The sequence below is a fragment of the Podarcis bocagei genome, assembly GCF_964188305.1.
Source record: "Podarcis bocagei genome assembly, chromosome: 8".
Taxonomy (NCBI): domain Eukaryota; kingdom Metazoa; phylum Chordata; class Lepidosauria; order Squamata; family Lacertidae; genus Podarcis; species Podarcis bocagei.
Window position 1 is genome coordinate 35,405,542 of NC_138133.1, and position 13,012 is coordinate 35,418,553.

The window sequence follows — 13,012 nt, forward strand, 5'->3', positions numbered from 1 at the left end:
AACATACCCTTTGGTAACATCATAACAGATGCATGTCAGAGTTCAGCAGATTAAATCCTGCTCCCCAGTAAGCCATATCAAAACCCTAATATGATGTCAAAGAAACACATGATTAACTCTGCATGCTCAGGAAAGCTTTGGGCTTGTGTTTCTTGAGTATCAGCCACCCATGCAGAACAGCAAGCCTCTGTTGAAACGGAGGCTAGTCTCTGAGGACACTGATGGTCTGTAAGCTATTTGTAGGAACTGGCCTTATGAATGCTAGAATTTTGTCAAAAGTGTGTTCCAATCAGATTTGTTTTGCATTACAAGCTTCCATGAATAAAACCATAGCAAGTGACTGTCATATTTAAACAAGAAGGAAGTTTATAATATGTATTTTTTCAAAGATACTTTTTTTTTACAAATCCAGGAAATGACAGGAATTAAAAATGCCTTCCATAAATCTCCAAGTCCAAACTTTGAAGTGTATTTTCTCCATTCATAAAGCTGTACCCAATCAAAAACCAAGAAGCAAAATCATATGCCTTTCCATCGCAAAGATTAATATTTCCCCAGTGATTAATAACGGTGCAGATTTTAAGGGTAAAATGTTTTACATGGATTTTTCCAAGAATTGACTGAATGATTAAGAGCCAGATTGCCTCCGAACATTTTAAAAAAGACGTTGATTAAACATTTTGAAGGTTCCTCATATGATACGAAAGTTGTTCTTGGGCATTTTCTTTACCCATTATGCAAATATGTCAACTCATTAATAATTTAAAAGTGGTAATACATTAATAATTAGGATCCCCATTAGAAATCTGACCTTTAATTGAATTCTATAGAAAGGAGACTGTGAAAAATGAGCCTTGTGATTTATGCTAAGAATAAAGGTTAAAAAGCGTTTTCCTAGTAGATCTTATCCCACCCACACCAACCCCATTATTGCCTAGGCAGATTTTTTTTTTAAGAAGGAAGGAAAGGAAGGGAAGAAAACTTTTCCTCCAAAAATAAAAATTTTACCCATGCTGTTTGTAAGGAAATAATTCTATGTGGTTTCATATGGGAAAGAGTGGAATATATTGCTGAATTCTAGATGCGAGAGAAGCAAATGAAGGGATTTTTGTCATCTTCCTTTCGTGGATTAAGACTGCTATCTCAGAAACAGCATTAGGAAGCTACCTTAAAGTGAATCAGACCACTGGTCCCTCTAGTTCAGGACTGTTGACACTGCTGGCAGCAGCTCTCCAAGATTTTAAGAAGGCATCTCTCCTCAACCCTCCCTGGAGATACCAGAGATTGAACCTAGGTCCCTTATACATGTAACACATATCCTCTACCACTGAGCCATGGCCATCCCCCACCATTCCACCAGCTGAGAGAAGGAGACCCACCAATGGGACAGTGCTTGTGTCTCCAGAGACCTCCTGTGGGCACAAATATCCCAATGGTGGTGGAGACCAAGACAGGGGACATGTCAAGAGGGCTGTTAGTAGATGAAATGGACCAACATATCCCCAAACAAGCTCAGGAATGACACTGTTGAACCTGGTGCAGTTATATTCTGCTGTTGTGGTCAATGGGAAGGGAGGAAAGAAAAGCAAGGGAGCAGGGAAATAGGAAAATCTGTCCCCCACACCTCCTGCCCCCATCATACCAAGATGGCAGAGCTTTTGGGTCTGGTGGTTGCTCCTCCATGAATCTTCTATGGGCGCGCGCAACACACACACACAATGATTCAAATAGCCATGCAACAGATTTCAGATCATATTTCTCTGGCTACAATATTGTAACAGGTTCATCTCTTGCACCAGCTTAAATGGATTATTCCCTGATCCGACCATTGATTGAGCATCACAGACCCACACAGTTGGCAGCCCCTGTGATGTAATGGCAGAGAGCTTTTAGGGATGGAGGTAGGCCAAGGGAGAGCAAGAATAGGGAAAGGGATGCAAAGGAAATGACATTCCTCCAAACCACATGTTCTACTTGCTCCCAGTGTTAAACACAAATGCTGACTTCTACCAGGTTAGCCTTTCAGGAGCTGATTAGCTCAGCTGGTTACAGCATTGTGCTGATAATGCCAAGGTTGCAGGTTTGATCCCCGTATGGGACAACTGCATATTCCTGCATTGCAGGGGGTTGAACTAAATGATGCTCAGTGTCCCTTCCAATTCTACCATTCTGTGAGTCTATGATTAGCATTTGCTACCTATAATACAGGATTATGAGGTTCTGTTTCTATATAACAGTAGTGATGTCTTGACTCCTCTCTGCTCAAGTCAGAACTGAGCAATTTGCCAAAAGTCAGAAAACAGCACAGTTCCCGCTCATCAAGCAGAATTTCAATAAAAAAATTATAGTATTATCAGGTGTGCCAGAGGAAGAGCTAAAAACTCTAGCTAGTGCAAATTCTACTGCCCATTTCTTGGCCAAGAACAGTTGCAGGCAACTTGTCATGCCTCTGGCAGTGTGAGAACCATGTGATAGGTTATGTTAATATCATAAGGAATGACATGTTTGGAGCCGACCACATGCCTTGCTTCCAAAAAAAGCATCTGTGGGGGCTGTGATCTGGACTGAGACTGCAGCACTGAAAGGGGGCTATCTAGTTTCTGCTTTCATTGCAGCGATGGGTCTATATTCGCATTCCATTCCTCCCCAGACCCATAAAGGAAGACACGAAACCATAGATGCGGTTAAGAGTCCCAGCTCAATTTACTATCAACACACAAGTGAAACAGGTTTGACTAACTCAACCCAGGCAGCCAATCTAACTGGGGGAGACAGAGAGGAGTCTGCCTCCCCAGTGGGCGACACCAACCTGGATCAGGAAATGAACTGCTCTGTGCCTTTCCTTACCAACTCACTTGGAAGTGACCAAATGCAGTATCCGGTTTGCTCTTCCTTTCCTCTTCCTGATGTGTTCAGCAGGGTGATGCTTCCAGGCACCAAAAAATGCTCCTCTCTCCACCTCCACAACAGTGGTACACTTTGGGCTTTAAAATTTCGGCAACACCCTGTGTGATGCCAAAATCAGTGCCCACTGCCTCTCACCTTCAGTTGTTTGTGGTTCGTGTGGCACTATCTCGGCTTGGTGCCCATTGTGGGCAAGCCAGTTGCGCTCCCCTAAATCTGCCTCTGCCCACAATCCAGCTGCCAGTTACATGTGGGTTGGACAGCATCCTTTCACACCTGTTATTCTGTAATGTTAATCCACTCTGCCCATCATGCCTGTCTGTTGTGACCAATGAAACTTGCCCATCAGATAGACACCACCAGGTCCAGAAATCTAGCGAGTATAAAGTAGGCAGAAAGGCAGAATCTCTACTAAGCTACTGGCTTGTCCTGTACTCCCTTGGAGGATGACAGGTGTGTAGTTTGTAGTATAGTTTGCAGGTGGTGCAGGCAGGGAGAAAGCAAGTGGTGCAAGCTGTGGACCCAGATAGCCACAGAGGAACAGGCAGGGCAGTTCCTCAGCAACCATACTGCTCTGCTGCCACTGTCTACCTCTTGCAGATGCCGCTCTTTCACAGAAATCACAAACTGATTTGGAAAAGTGGGAATATAAGCTTAAGAGCAGAAAACTGAGAAAGCGGAAAACTGAAATGACACATTTGCCTGTGCCTTGCAGTCCAGCATGGGGCTATAGGGAGTAGAAAGTTCAGTGGAAACTGTTGTGCGAACAAAGGTCTCTATCATTGCCATTAAGGGTCTTTGGATGTGAAAACGGTTCTTCTCTGTCACATAATGTTTTCAAATTCTTCCCAGCAGTTATTATATTTCAATGACCATTTAATTTCAGATCATTATCATTCTCATGAAGTCAAATACATTAATAATAATACTAATAATAAAATTACTACTACTACTACTACTAATACTAATAATAATAATACCCTGCCCATCTGGCTGGGCTTCCCCAGCTTCTCTGAGCAGCTTACAATAATTAATTAATCAATAAATTTCAGTTAATTAGTTACCAACCTGAAAGTTATTCAATAATCACATTTATTAAATAATCTAGTAGTTATGATCAATTACTGAGAATCAACTACAATGAATATATGTGTATATATAATTTTGAGCACTAAAATTGTCAACTTGCTAACTGGAAAAAAAATTCTAAATGATTTGCATGCAGGAGACACACTGAAATCAGCTGAAAGTGAAATAGCTTCATAGATTAACTCCATAAAAGTGATTAGGTTGGGGTGATTAGGGCCACATAGATGGTTGGACAGTTCTCTTAGGGCCACATGCTACATGAACAGACATTCACACAGATACACCACACATATAGCCCACAGGAACCCACAGGTGCAGCATACACAGAGAGAGGGGGGTGGGAAGGAGGGAGGGGGAGAGAGAGAGAGAGAGAGAGAGTCAATGGATTTCTACATCTCAGTGCTTTGCTTTCCTAATACATTACTAAAAACTTTCCTGGTTGCATAATTGACATTATCTAGCTTTGTGTTTGGGGTGAAACGCCCATGAAAACTGTTCTAACTTGTTTCCTATATGTGCATGTTAAACTATAACTGGATGCTGGAGAAAGGTAACAACCTAGATAATCCTCATCACTGGGAGGAAAACAATATTGTGGGTTTCAGGTGCTAACCTTGATAGTATGGATGGGGGCAGCAGGCAAAGATCTGATAGCACGGTTAAGGCCTGTGTATTTGTATGGATGACATGTTTATAGGCGAAAATATTTATGTCTACCCACAGAGTATGTTCCATTCCACCTGAGGTCCTATTAAATAAGAGATGCAGATTGCTACTCCATTGGTCACCTGTGGTAAGAAGTAATTGCCAGCCAGAATGGTGGCAAATAGCATAGGCTATCCCAGATGCCCTTCTAACAACTGCTACCCAATGCTTCATGTGCATGATTATGCATCCTCATCAATCCCACAACCCCCCACCCCCCCAAAAAAAAATCCTCTGAAAAGGCAACTCTGCAGTGAATCAATTGTTTTTATCTATATGAACTTGTTTGTACAGATCAGAACACAGAAGCCACTAAGGAATTGCTTTATGAAATGCCCCAATATTGCAGATTCCCCACTATTGTATAAAAGGATCTCTTCTTGAGATCAGTGAGACAGAGCAAGGATTACAGCAGCCTGCCAAGTATAGCCCCTTTCTTTTTTAAAAAGGCACAATAGGAACAAATGTTGGAGGAGGATGACATCTAGCGATCAGATGTATATTTACATCCTTAACCCATTTGTGGCTGTGCATGCCACTACAGCAGATGTCCTAGATCAGGGGTCTGCAACCTTTAAGACAAAAAGAGCCACTTGGACCCGTTTCCGAAGGGGAAAAAAACTGGGAGCCACAAAACTCGTCATTATAAAAATAACTTTTTTGTCACTTTTTATTATTATTTCTTTGTTTGACCCCTCAGAATTACTCCTCCTCATAGAAATAAACGTTAAATTAACAAGTTACCTTTTTGTGTGTGTGTGTGTGTGTGTGTTCTTCACTCCCCTTCAAAACAGTGACCAGCGTACATGCCCCCTTTCAATGCAGTTACCAGCGTACATGCCCCTTAAAATGTAGCGGGCGGGCGGGAAAGTGACGTCGGGACGGTGCGTGACTAACACACACACTGCCCACATGCGACGTCACAGCCAGTACAGCGCCCGCCACAGTGGGGAGTGTCGGGGCACACAATGCGCCTCCTCCCCTCGCTAGTATCCGCCCCGGAGCCGCGGCAAAGGTGTAAAAGAGCCACATGCGGCTCCGGAGCCGCGGGTTGCAGACCCCTGTCCTAGATGTTGTACGTGCCAGATGTTGCTGGACTACAACTCCCATCATCCCCACCAACTGAGCTGGGCTGGTTGGGGCTGATAGGACATGTAGACAAATGTATCTGGAGGGCACCAGGTTAGTGAAGGCAACATCAGAGTATTAAATGGGGTGGGGATCATTCCTGAACTCTGATTCAAATGAAGAAGGAAAAATTGAGAGTACCATAGAAGAGACAGCTTGCTAAATAATTTGCAGAATTCTATCCATTTATATTTCCAGTCCCTCTGTTCACCACTTGAATCTGGAAATCTCTTCTGGAGCCATGTTATATTATCTTAATCTCTTTCTCTAAGCAGAATTTCTTCCTCATTCATAGTCAAAGCCATTCATCCCTTACCTTTCTCTCCCCATATATGTCACAAATACATTGACTTCTGCTCTGCATGAAGCACTATTCCCACCCTCTCCGCTGACTCTGAGCCTCCTTGCTCATAAAAACTATACTACCATCTGGTTCCCCGGTTCTTGCTTTCCTAAATTCATTCCGCACACATCCCATAGCCCAGGAGCAGGTAAGAACATAATCCCAGCTGCCACCACAAGGGTATCTGGAAAACCATCTCACCCTGAGGAGAGAGGAGAAGAAAGAAGGTGCAAGAACTGCCTCCAGCCAGCTCCCATAGTGAACTCCCCTCCTCCAAACACTCTCCACAGGGACATCTGAAGGACCATCTTGCCCCGAGAGGAGAAAAATAGCAGTAATATTTTTTTCCCTTTTTTGAAAAAACAACACCTAGTTGTCATCTCCATTCTTTTGCTGTAATAATCTTATGTAAACCGTTTTGTGAGGTCTGCTTGAAAAGTGGTATAGAAATACTGTAAACATATAAATATAATAAATAAAAAGTACATGACTACACTGAGGTCCAGCTCCAAGGGCCTTCTGGCAGTTCCCTCACTGCGTGCTAACAAGAGTTGGAGTTCAACAACATCCGGCAGGTCAGTTTCCCCATCCCTGCCATAGCTATCTATCTTGTTTCCTTCATATATACCCCATCTTGCTTCTGTTGCCTCCTGCCCAACAGAAAGCATGTACCAACTTACACAATATTTGCTGCTTCTTTTCTATGGGCATGTATTACCCAACTGCCATTTTTCTGCGATAGACATCCTATGGCACTTCCCACAAAGAACCCTGCATTCTAGCTGTCTTGCAAATTTGGTACAGTAGGGCGGCAATGAGGAGCTGCCCTTACGACACGGGCACCACTTTTATCACTTAGTCAGGATTGCAGTGAGGTTGGGGCCACACAGGCAGACATCACAGTCTCTTCCATGTGTCTAATGCATATACAATACTCATTAACGGTATTTGAAAGTCTACTACTGAAGCCCAGAACTTTGCCTAACATTGCAGTAGTATGTGGATTGTGATCATTTATTATATCTTGTAATAGTCCTAATATACCTTGAGTGTACCTACTGAATGTCCACTGAAGTTGGAAACAGACAGCATGCTAAATAACTTCTTAAGGAAGGGAAATTTTGCCTGCCATTGGGCTGTATTACCAAAAAAGGAAAAGAAAAGAAAGAAAGACTTTAACCATACATATTATCAAAATAAAACTTCCATTTCTTTCACATTGACAATTTTCTTGGGCACAATAGAGAGTTTCTGTCTAAGTGTGCCAACTTTTCCCCGTGACAATTGTTGGACAAAATTGGTCATGGCACCTTCTGATTATTAGTCATGCTTCTTAATTTTAATATTTTCCCCTCCTGACAGATTTATTTCTTCCCAAGTTAAAAAAAAAATCCTTCTTAGGAGAAAATGTAGCTTCCTTATTTCCTAGGTCTGCAAATTACCAGGTGCCAAGCTATGAACATAAGGAAATTGAAGACCCTTGAGGGTGACCTTAAGAGGCACAAAGGTGGAGAATTGTGATATAGTGGTTGAGGCAATTTCATTGCAGCTCTTGGGCTCTGGAAAAATGAGAAATGGGTTTTCTATTACTAAATATAATGAATTCATTTTCTGTCCTGTCACAAATTGTCAAACTTTATTAAAGAATTGAAAGATGTGATGCATACATATAGAAATGCTTAGCATGACGACCCACATTTAAAATGAACAAGGGGGGCACAGATACACTCAGGTCTCTTCACCAATATATGGTCTAGAAGTCCCTTCACATATAATATTTCAGAACTCTGCAGCATTGCTTCAAAAGTAGTATTGATGATTGCTGAACATGGGGTTAGTGGTTTGTTAACTGAGGTAAAAACAATAGTCGCTGAACTGTTTAACTGGATTAAGCGTGTCCCCTACATTTCACCTAAAGTGAATTTTGGGGCACAATTGAAAGGTTTCTGCTTGGCAAAAGCTGGGCAAAAGCTGGGCAATTCTGAGTGATTCTAAAGTTGCTAGCAGACTCACACACTAGAATGAATGTCTGCACATTGCTAAACGGCATGAGTCCTATGAAATTTAAGAGGCTCACACACCTAGAACATACAGTGGTACCTCAGGTTAAGAACTTAATTCTTTCCGGAGGTCCGTTCTTAACCTGAAACTGTTCTTAACCTGAAGCACCACTTTAGCTAATGGGGCCTCCTGCTGCTGCATGATTTCTGTTCTCATCCTGAAGCAAAGTTCTCAACCCAAGGTAATATTTCTGGGTTAGCGTATGTAACCCGAGGTACCAATGTATTTATATTCTTTCCTTTCTATCCCAAATATCTGCTGGAACCACTTCAGTGACTCCTAACCACTGCTTTGGATGAACTAGTGGAATTGAACAAAGCTCACTGAACTGGTTCCAAAAATCTCTGAACTATACCCAAAAGTAGTTCCATCAATAGCCAGATGAATTTATGTCATGACCAACAAATCTAACAGCAATCCAGATACACTATTGGAAGCTTTAGAGGCACCAGCTAAAGGGCTGGATCAGAGCCAGCATTCGGGGAACCATTTTGATTGACACTGGCAGACAGAAGCCTCCAGAAGAAAAATCTCTTAGATAACCAAAATGGAAGCCTAGACACTTACGGTGATCTTCCCCTGAGGTAAAATCTTCTGGTGAGCCCACAGCTTGGCTTTTGACTCATATGACTGCTGTTGACATTGATTGTAATTTACTGGAGCTACTGTAACAGCAATAACAACACCATTGGCAAGCTCTCTGCTCCCAGGAAAGTACCATGATTTCCAGTCTTGCGGAAGCTGACACTTTTGCCACACACCAGCCAATACGACCCTACTATCAAGCCAATCCCATGGGCCAAGATACCTGCAGGGTATCTTGCAGTCTAGAACTTCATTAAGAAACATCTCAGCTGTGGTTTTATCCAGCCATCCAGCTGCCACACACATGCTATTGTAAATAAAAATGTAGGGAATTGTGCTTGTGTAGCTATTATCAAGCCCCAGATGCTATTACCAACTGGAATTGATATTCACTATCCCAGTCTTTGAATGGTGGTCACAATTTTTACCAATTTTCCGTGGGGGCACAGTATCCATCAAAGAGGGGGGTGATTGGAAGGACTTCAAAACAAAGAATGGGCATATAGCATTTCACCTTGTGACTAAACTGTTATGCCCTTCTGGACTCTGCATTGCTCCAAGCATCTCTCCACACTTTGTGAATGTGTTATATTAGACTGATTTGTCGTTATTTACTTGAATGATATTCTGATATTTTCCTAATCATCTCAGCATGGCTCCAAGGACATCATTTGTGTGCCATCTGCAGAGTTGTTGGGACACATAGTCTCTTGCTAAGATATCCAGATGGAGCTGTCCAAGGTCTAGGCCCTATTAGACTGGCAAGCACCAAGAATGTAGAAAGACACACAATGGTTTTCAGGCTTTGCCAGTTATTACAATCAGTATGTCAAGAAATATTCTGGTCTTTCGGTTCCCTTGACAGACCTTTTGAAAGTCCACAAACCATTCCAGTGTACAACATGTTTTCAATCAATTAAAATGAGACTTATCAGAGGCACCAGTGCTGTCCCATGCTATCAACACAAATTAAATTCATCATGGAGGCAGGTGCCTCCAATGTAACTATTTGAGTCATTTTGTCTCTGTGGATGACACCCACAGGCCTGCCCTCAAGCCTGTGCATATTTCTCAGGGAAATTGACTCCTCCTGAACAGAATCTGCATTCTGGAAGAGAAGCTATTGCATAAAAGCTGCCTTTAAGGCCTGCATCGAGCATTAGAGGAAGCCCACAACAGGGCCTTCCCTTGGGTTGGAGCCTAAGTCCATTGAGCTTGGTCACATGACCTGGCAACCCAGCATAGAACATCATTTTAATGGCTTGCTTTCCCTCTGCCAGGCTTAGGCTGGTTCAGCCATCAGCAAATTTGCTGCTGAATGGGCTTTGGATCTGGTGCAACTTGATGCCGACTTAATTTACACTGGTGCACTTTAGGCCAGCTTCTTGTGCATAGGATTGCTATCTTAGTTCAGTTTTGTGTGTTATCATTTTCTATTTTTATTATGACTAGAGGCTTCAAAAGCTGGAAATTGCTCTGGCTTCTCTGGACCTCTGGAAGGACCTATTTGTAAGAGGAACACTACATAACTGCTAAATATTCTTATCATCATAATGAGAAACTGTATCATATTATAGAATGAAAGTTTGCCCCAATTCATCAACATTCATCATACATTCCCCAGGAAAAAGGAAAGAATGTGTTATGAAATGTGAATTTCTGTGTACAGATTCATGGCTTGTGTTCCATTTCTGCATTAATCTGCAAATACATTTAATTCCCCTCAAAATAATTATTTAAATACCTATTTACGCAATGATGTTTTCTTCAGAGTAGTATAGGTAAAGCAGGGCTGTCATAATTATGTGTGCCAGCAGGTGGTAGCAATTTCATTGTGTTCTGGCTGAATAAAGCAAGAGCAATAATGATGATTATTTCCTTAAATAATAATAATAAAACAGCCTTAGTATAATATCTTTACACAGTGGTGTTAATAATAATAATAATAATAATAATAATAATAATAATAATAAATTTTATTTATATCCCGCCCTCCCCAGCCGAAGCCAGGCTCAGGGCGGCTAACAACAATAAAACAGTACAAAAGTACAGCATAAACAACACTCTAAAATCATTCATTATAAAATTAATTAATTCAAGCCACTGGCAACCATTGGGCCAGAGCTTCACGAGGATTGCTGAGGGAGGGAGTCAGGCTGTGCCCTGGCCAAAGGCCTGGTGGAACAGCTCTGTCTTGCAGGCCCTGCGGAAAGATGTCAAGTCCCGTAGGGCCCTGGTCTCTTGTGACAGAGTGTTCCACCAGATCGGAGCCACAGCCTGTAGTATGGTACCAAATCATTTTTATACCCACATTTATTCCCTCTGTGTGGGCATATCTACAGCAACCCAATAATATATGCCACTATTCTTAATTATAACCAAGGAATAGTTCCCACCTGTTCCATAATGTACTCTAAGATCCAAGTCAGGTAATTTGCCACCTGAGCCAAAAAGATAACAATATGCTTTTCAGGAATGCCTGTCCTGTTTTCAACAAATGTAATTGCGACTGTGAGACGGCCCTTTCCCCCTGGCACCATTGGACCCACCCTCACTTAAATATAGTGCACCCACCTCACAGAACACCAATTCCACCAATTCCTACAAACTACCCCAGATTATCTTGTGGGGGACCTGTGCGAGGGAAAACTTAAAAATTTGGAGTCTTGGGCAGGATTTGATCAAATAAACAATAAAGATTTTATTAAACAAAGGAAGTTTATGACACAAGTGGGTAAAACATAGGATACTTCAGATTATAATGCTATTTCACTTCAGTTCTTTCTCAGCTGTTGCACAGCTGTTGCCACTTAATACTTTGGTTCTTAAACAAGGTGGTACTTCCTGTCAGTTACACACCTCTTAGACAACTCAACTCCTGAGGTACTCCAAGTAACAGACCCAAGGGATCTCCACACCCCTCTTAACTGGTTTGGGAGTCTTCTCCTTTTGCAGAAGGATCTCTCCCCTCCTGGCTGGAATGAGACCTAAGTAGACTAAATCCTCACAGCTTCTACTTCTCCTGGCACAGCCTGAGCCTCCCAGTTAATTCCTGGCCTATTACTCTCACAGGACACCACACACTGTCCTTCACACTAAGCTCAGAGACTCCTTTCTCTAGCTTTTGATATATTCCTCAGAGTGGATATTTCTACCCAGAACCAATTCTCTTTCCTCTCACTCCCTATCTCCCAACCTCTATCCCAACCTACCAAACGAACCTACCAAATGTCTCTCAAAATTCTCTCATTTTCAACCCCCTCTCCTGGAACGCTGGCCAATCAGAGGCTGCCATTTGCTGGCAGGGAAAACACTTGGGGACCCAACCTGCCCAGCAAAACAAATTTTTCCGCCACAGTAAGCCATTTATTTACTAATCCTCCATGTGTTCTATGTCGAGTCTCTGCTAGCTACCCAATTATATGAGTTTAGCATCATTAATATGTTTAGAAACAGTTGTTTATCCCTCATATAGATATGTCCTCCATGAATACTGTGTGATAGATGCCTTCAGCTTCATTTTCTCTCAAATAACTTTCTAACCAAATTTCCACAAGCAGGGGAAAGGAGGTGGCATGTCTGTGCTCCAGCAGCTTTGAAAAACCATATGCTAGTTTCCATAATATCAGTTGATAAATGAAGATGACCATATATGACAGAGGCTAAAAATATGAGGATATAGTTGCCATGGCAATTGATCAAGATTCTAGGGGGCATGAAACAGCTTCCTATGTACTCTCCTGGTGGCAGTTAAGAGGCCCTTAAATAAATCCTACTGTTGGAAACGGTGTGGTCTGATGACCACATGGGAGGAATAGGGAGACTTGATGGAATTTACAGGGCTTACATAATAAAATGTTGTATACAAAATATGTTGTGCTAAAACTTTGGAGGGGGGAGTTGAAACCGGAGAAGGATGCTTTGCTTCAGTACTTAGAAACGGATTCTTGATATGTTTACTCAGATGTACATGCTGCTGAATTTAATGGGGTGTACTCCCTAATAAGAATGCTTTTGGGTATGTATTGGTGACCTGGAAGCCAGAGAAAAACAAGGCTTGGTGCTTCTGAAATTATTATTATTATTATTATTATTATTATTATTATTATTATTATTATTATTATTATTATTATTATATTTGTCCATGCATGTAGCAAAGCACTCTGAAGTTCTGCCAAGTTCAGTTTGTCCTGTAAT

The 13,012-nt window shown here is 41.9% G+C and overlaps 1 long non-coding RNA gene across 1 annotated transcript in view; it reads right to left on the minus strand.

Annotated features, from left to right (window-relative positions):
- LOC308593474 overlaps positions 1–12,007 on the minus strand; it is a 32,111-nt gene extending 20,104 nt beyond the window's left edge. Inside the window, exons 1-2 of the long non-coding RNA XR_014010969.1 lie at positions 11,675–12,007; positions 10,560–10,658 (exon numbers count right to left, since the gene is read on the minus strand). This is a non-coding gene — a long non-coding RNA (uncharacterized lncRNA). The remainder of the gene's footprint in view (positions 1–10,559; positions 10,659–11,674) is intronic.
- Positions 12,008–13,012: the final 1,005 nt, after the last annotated feature.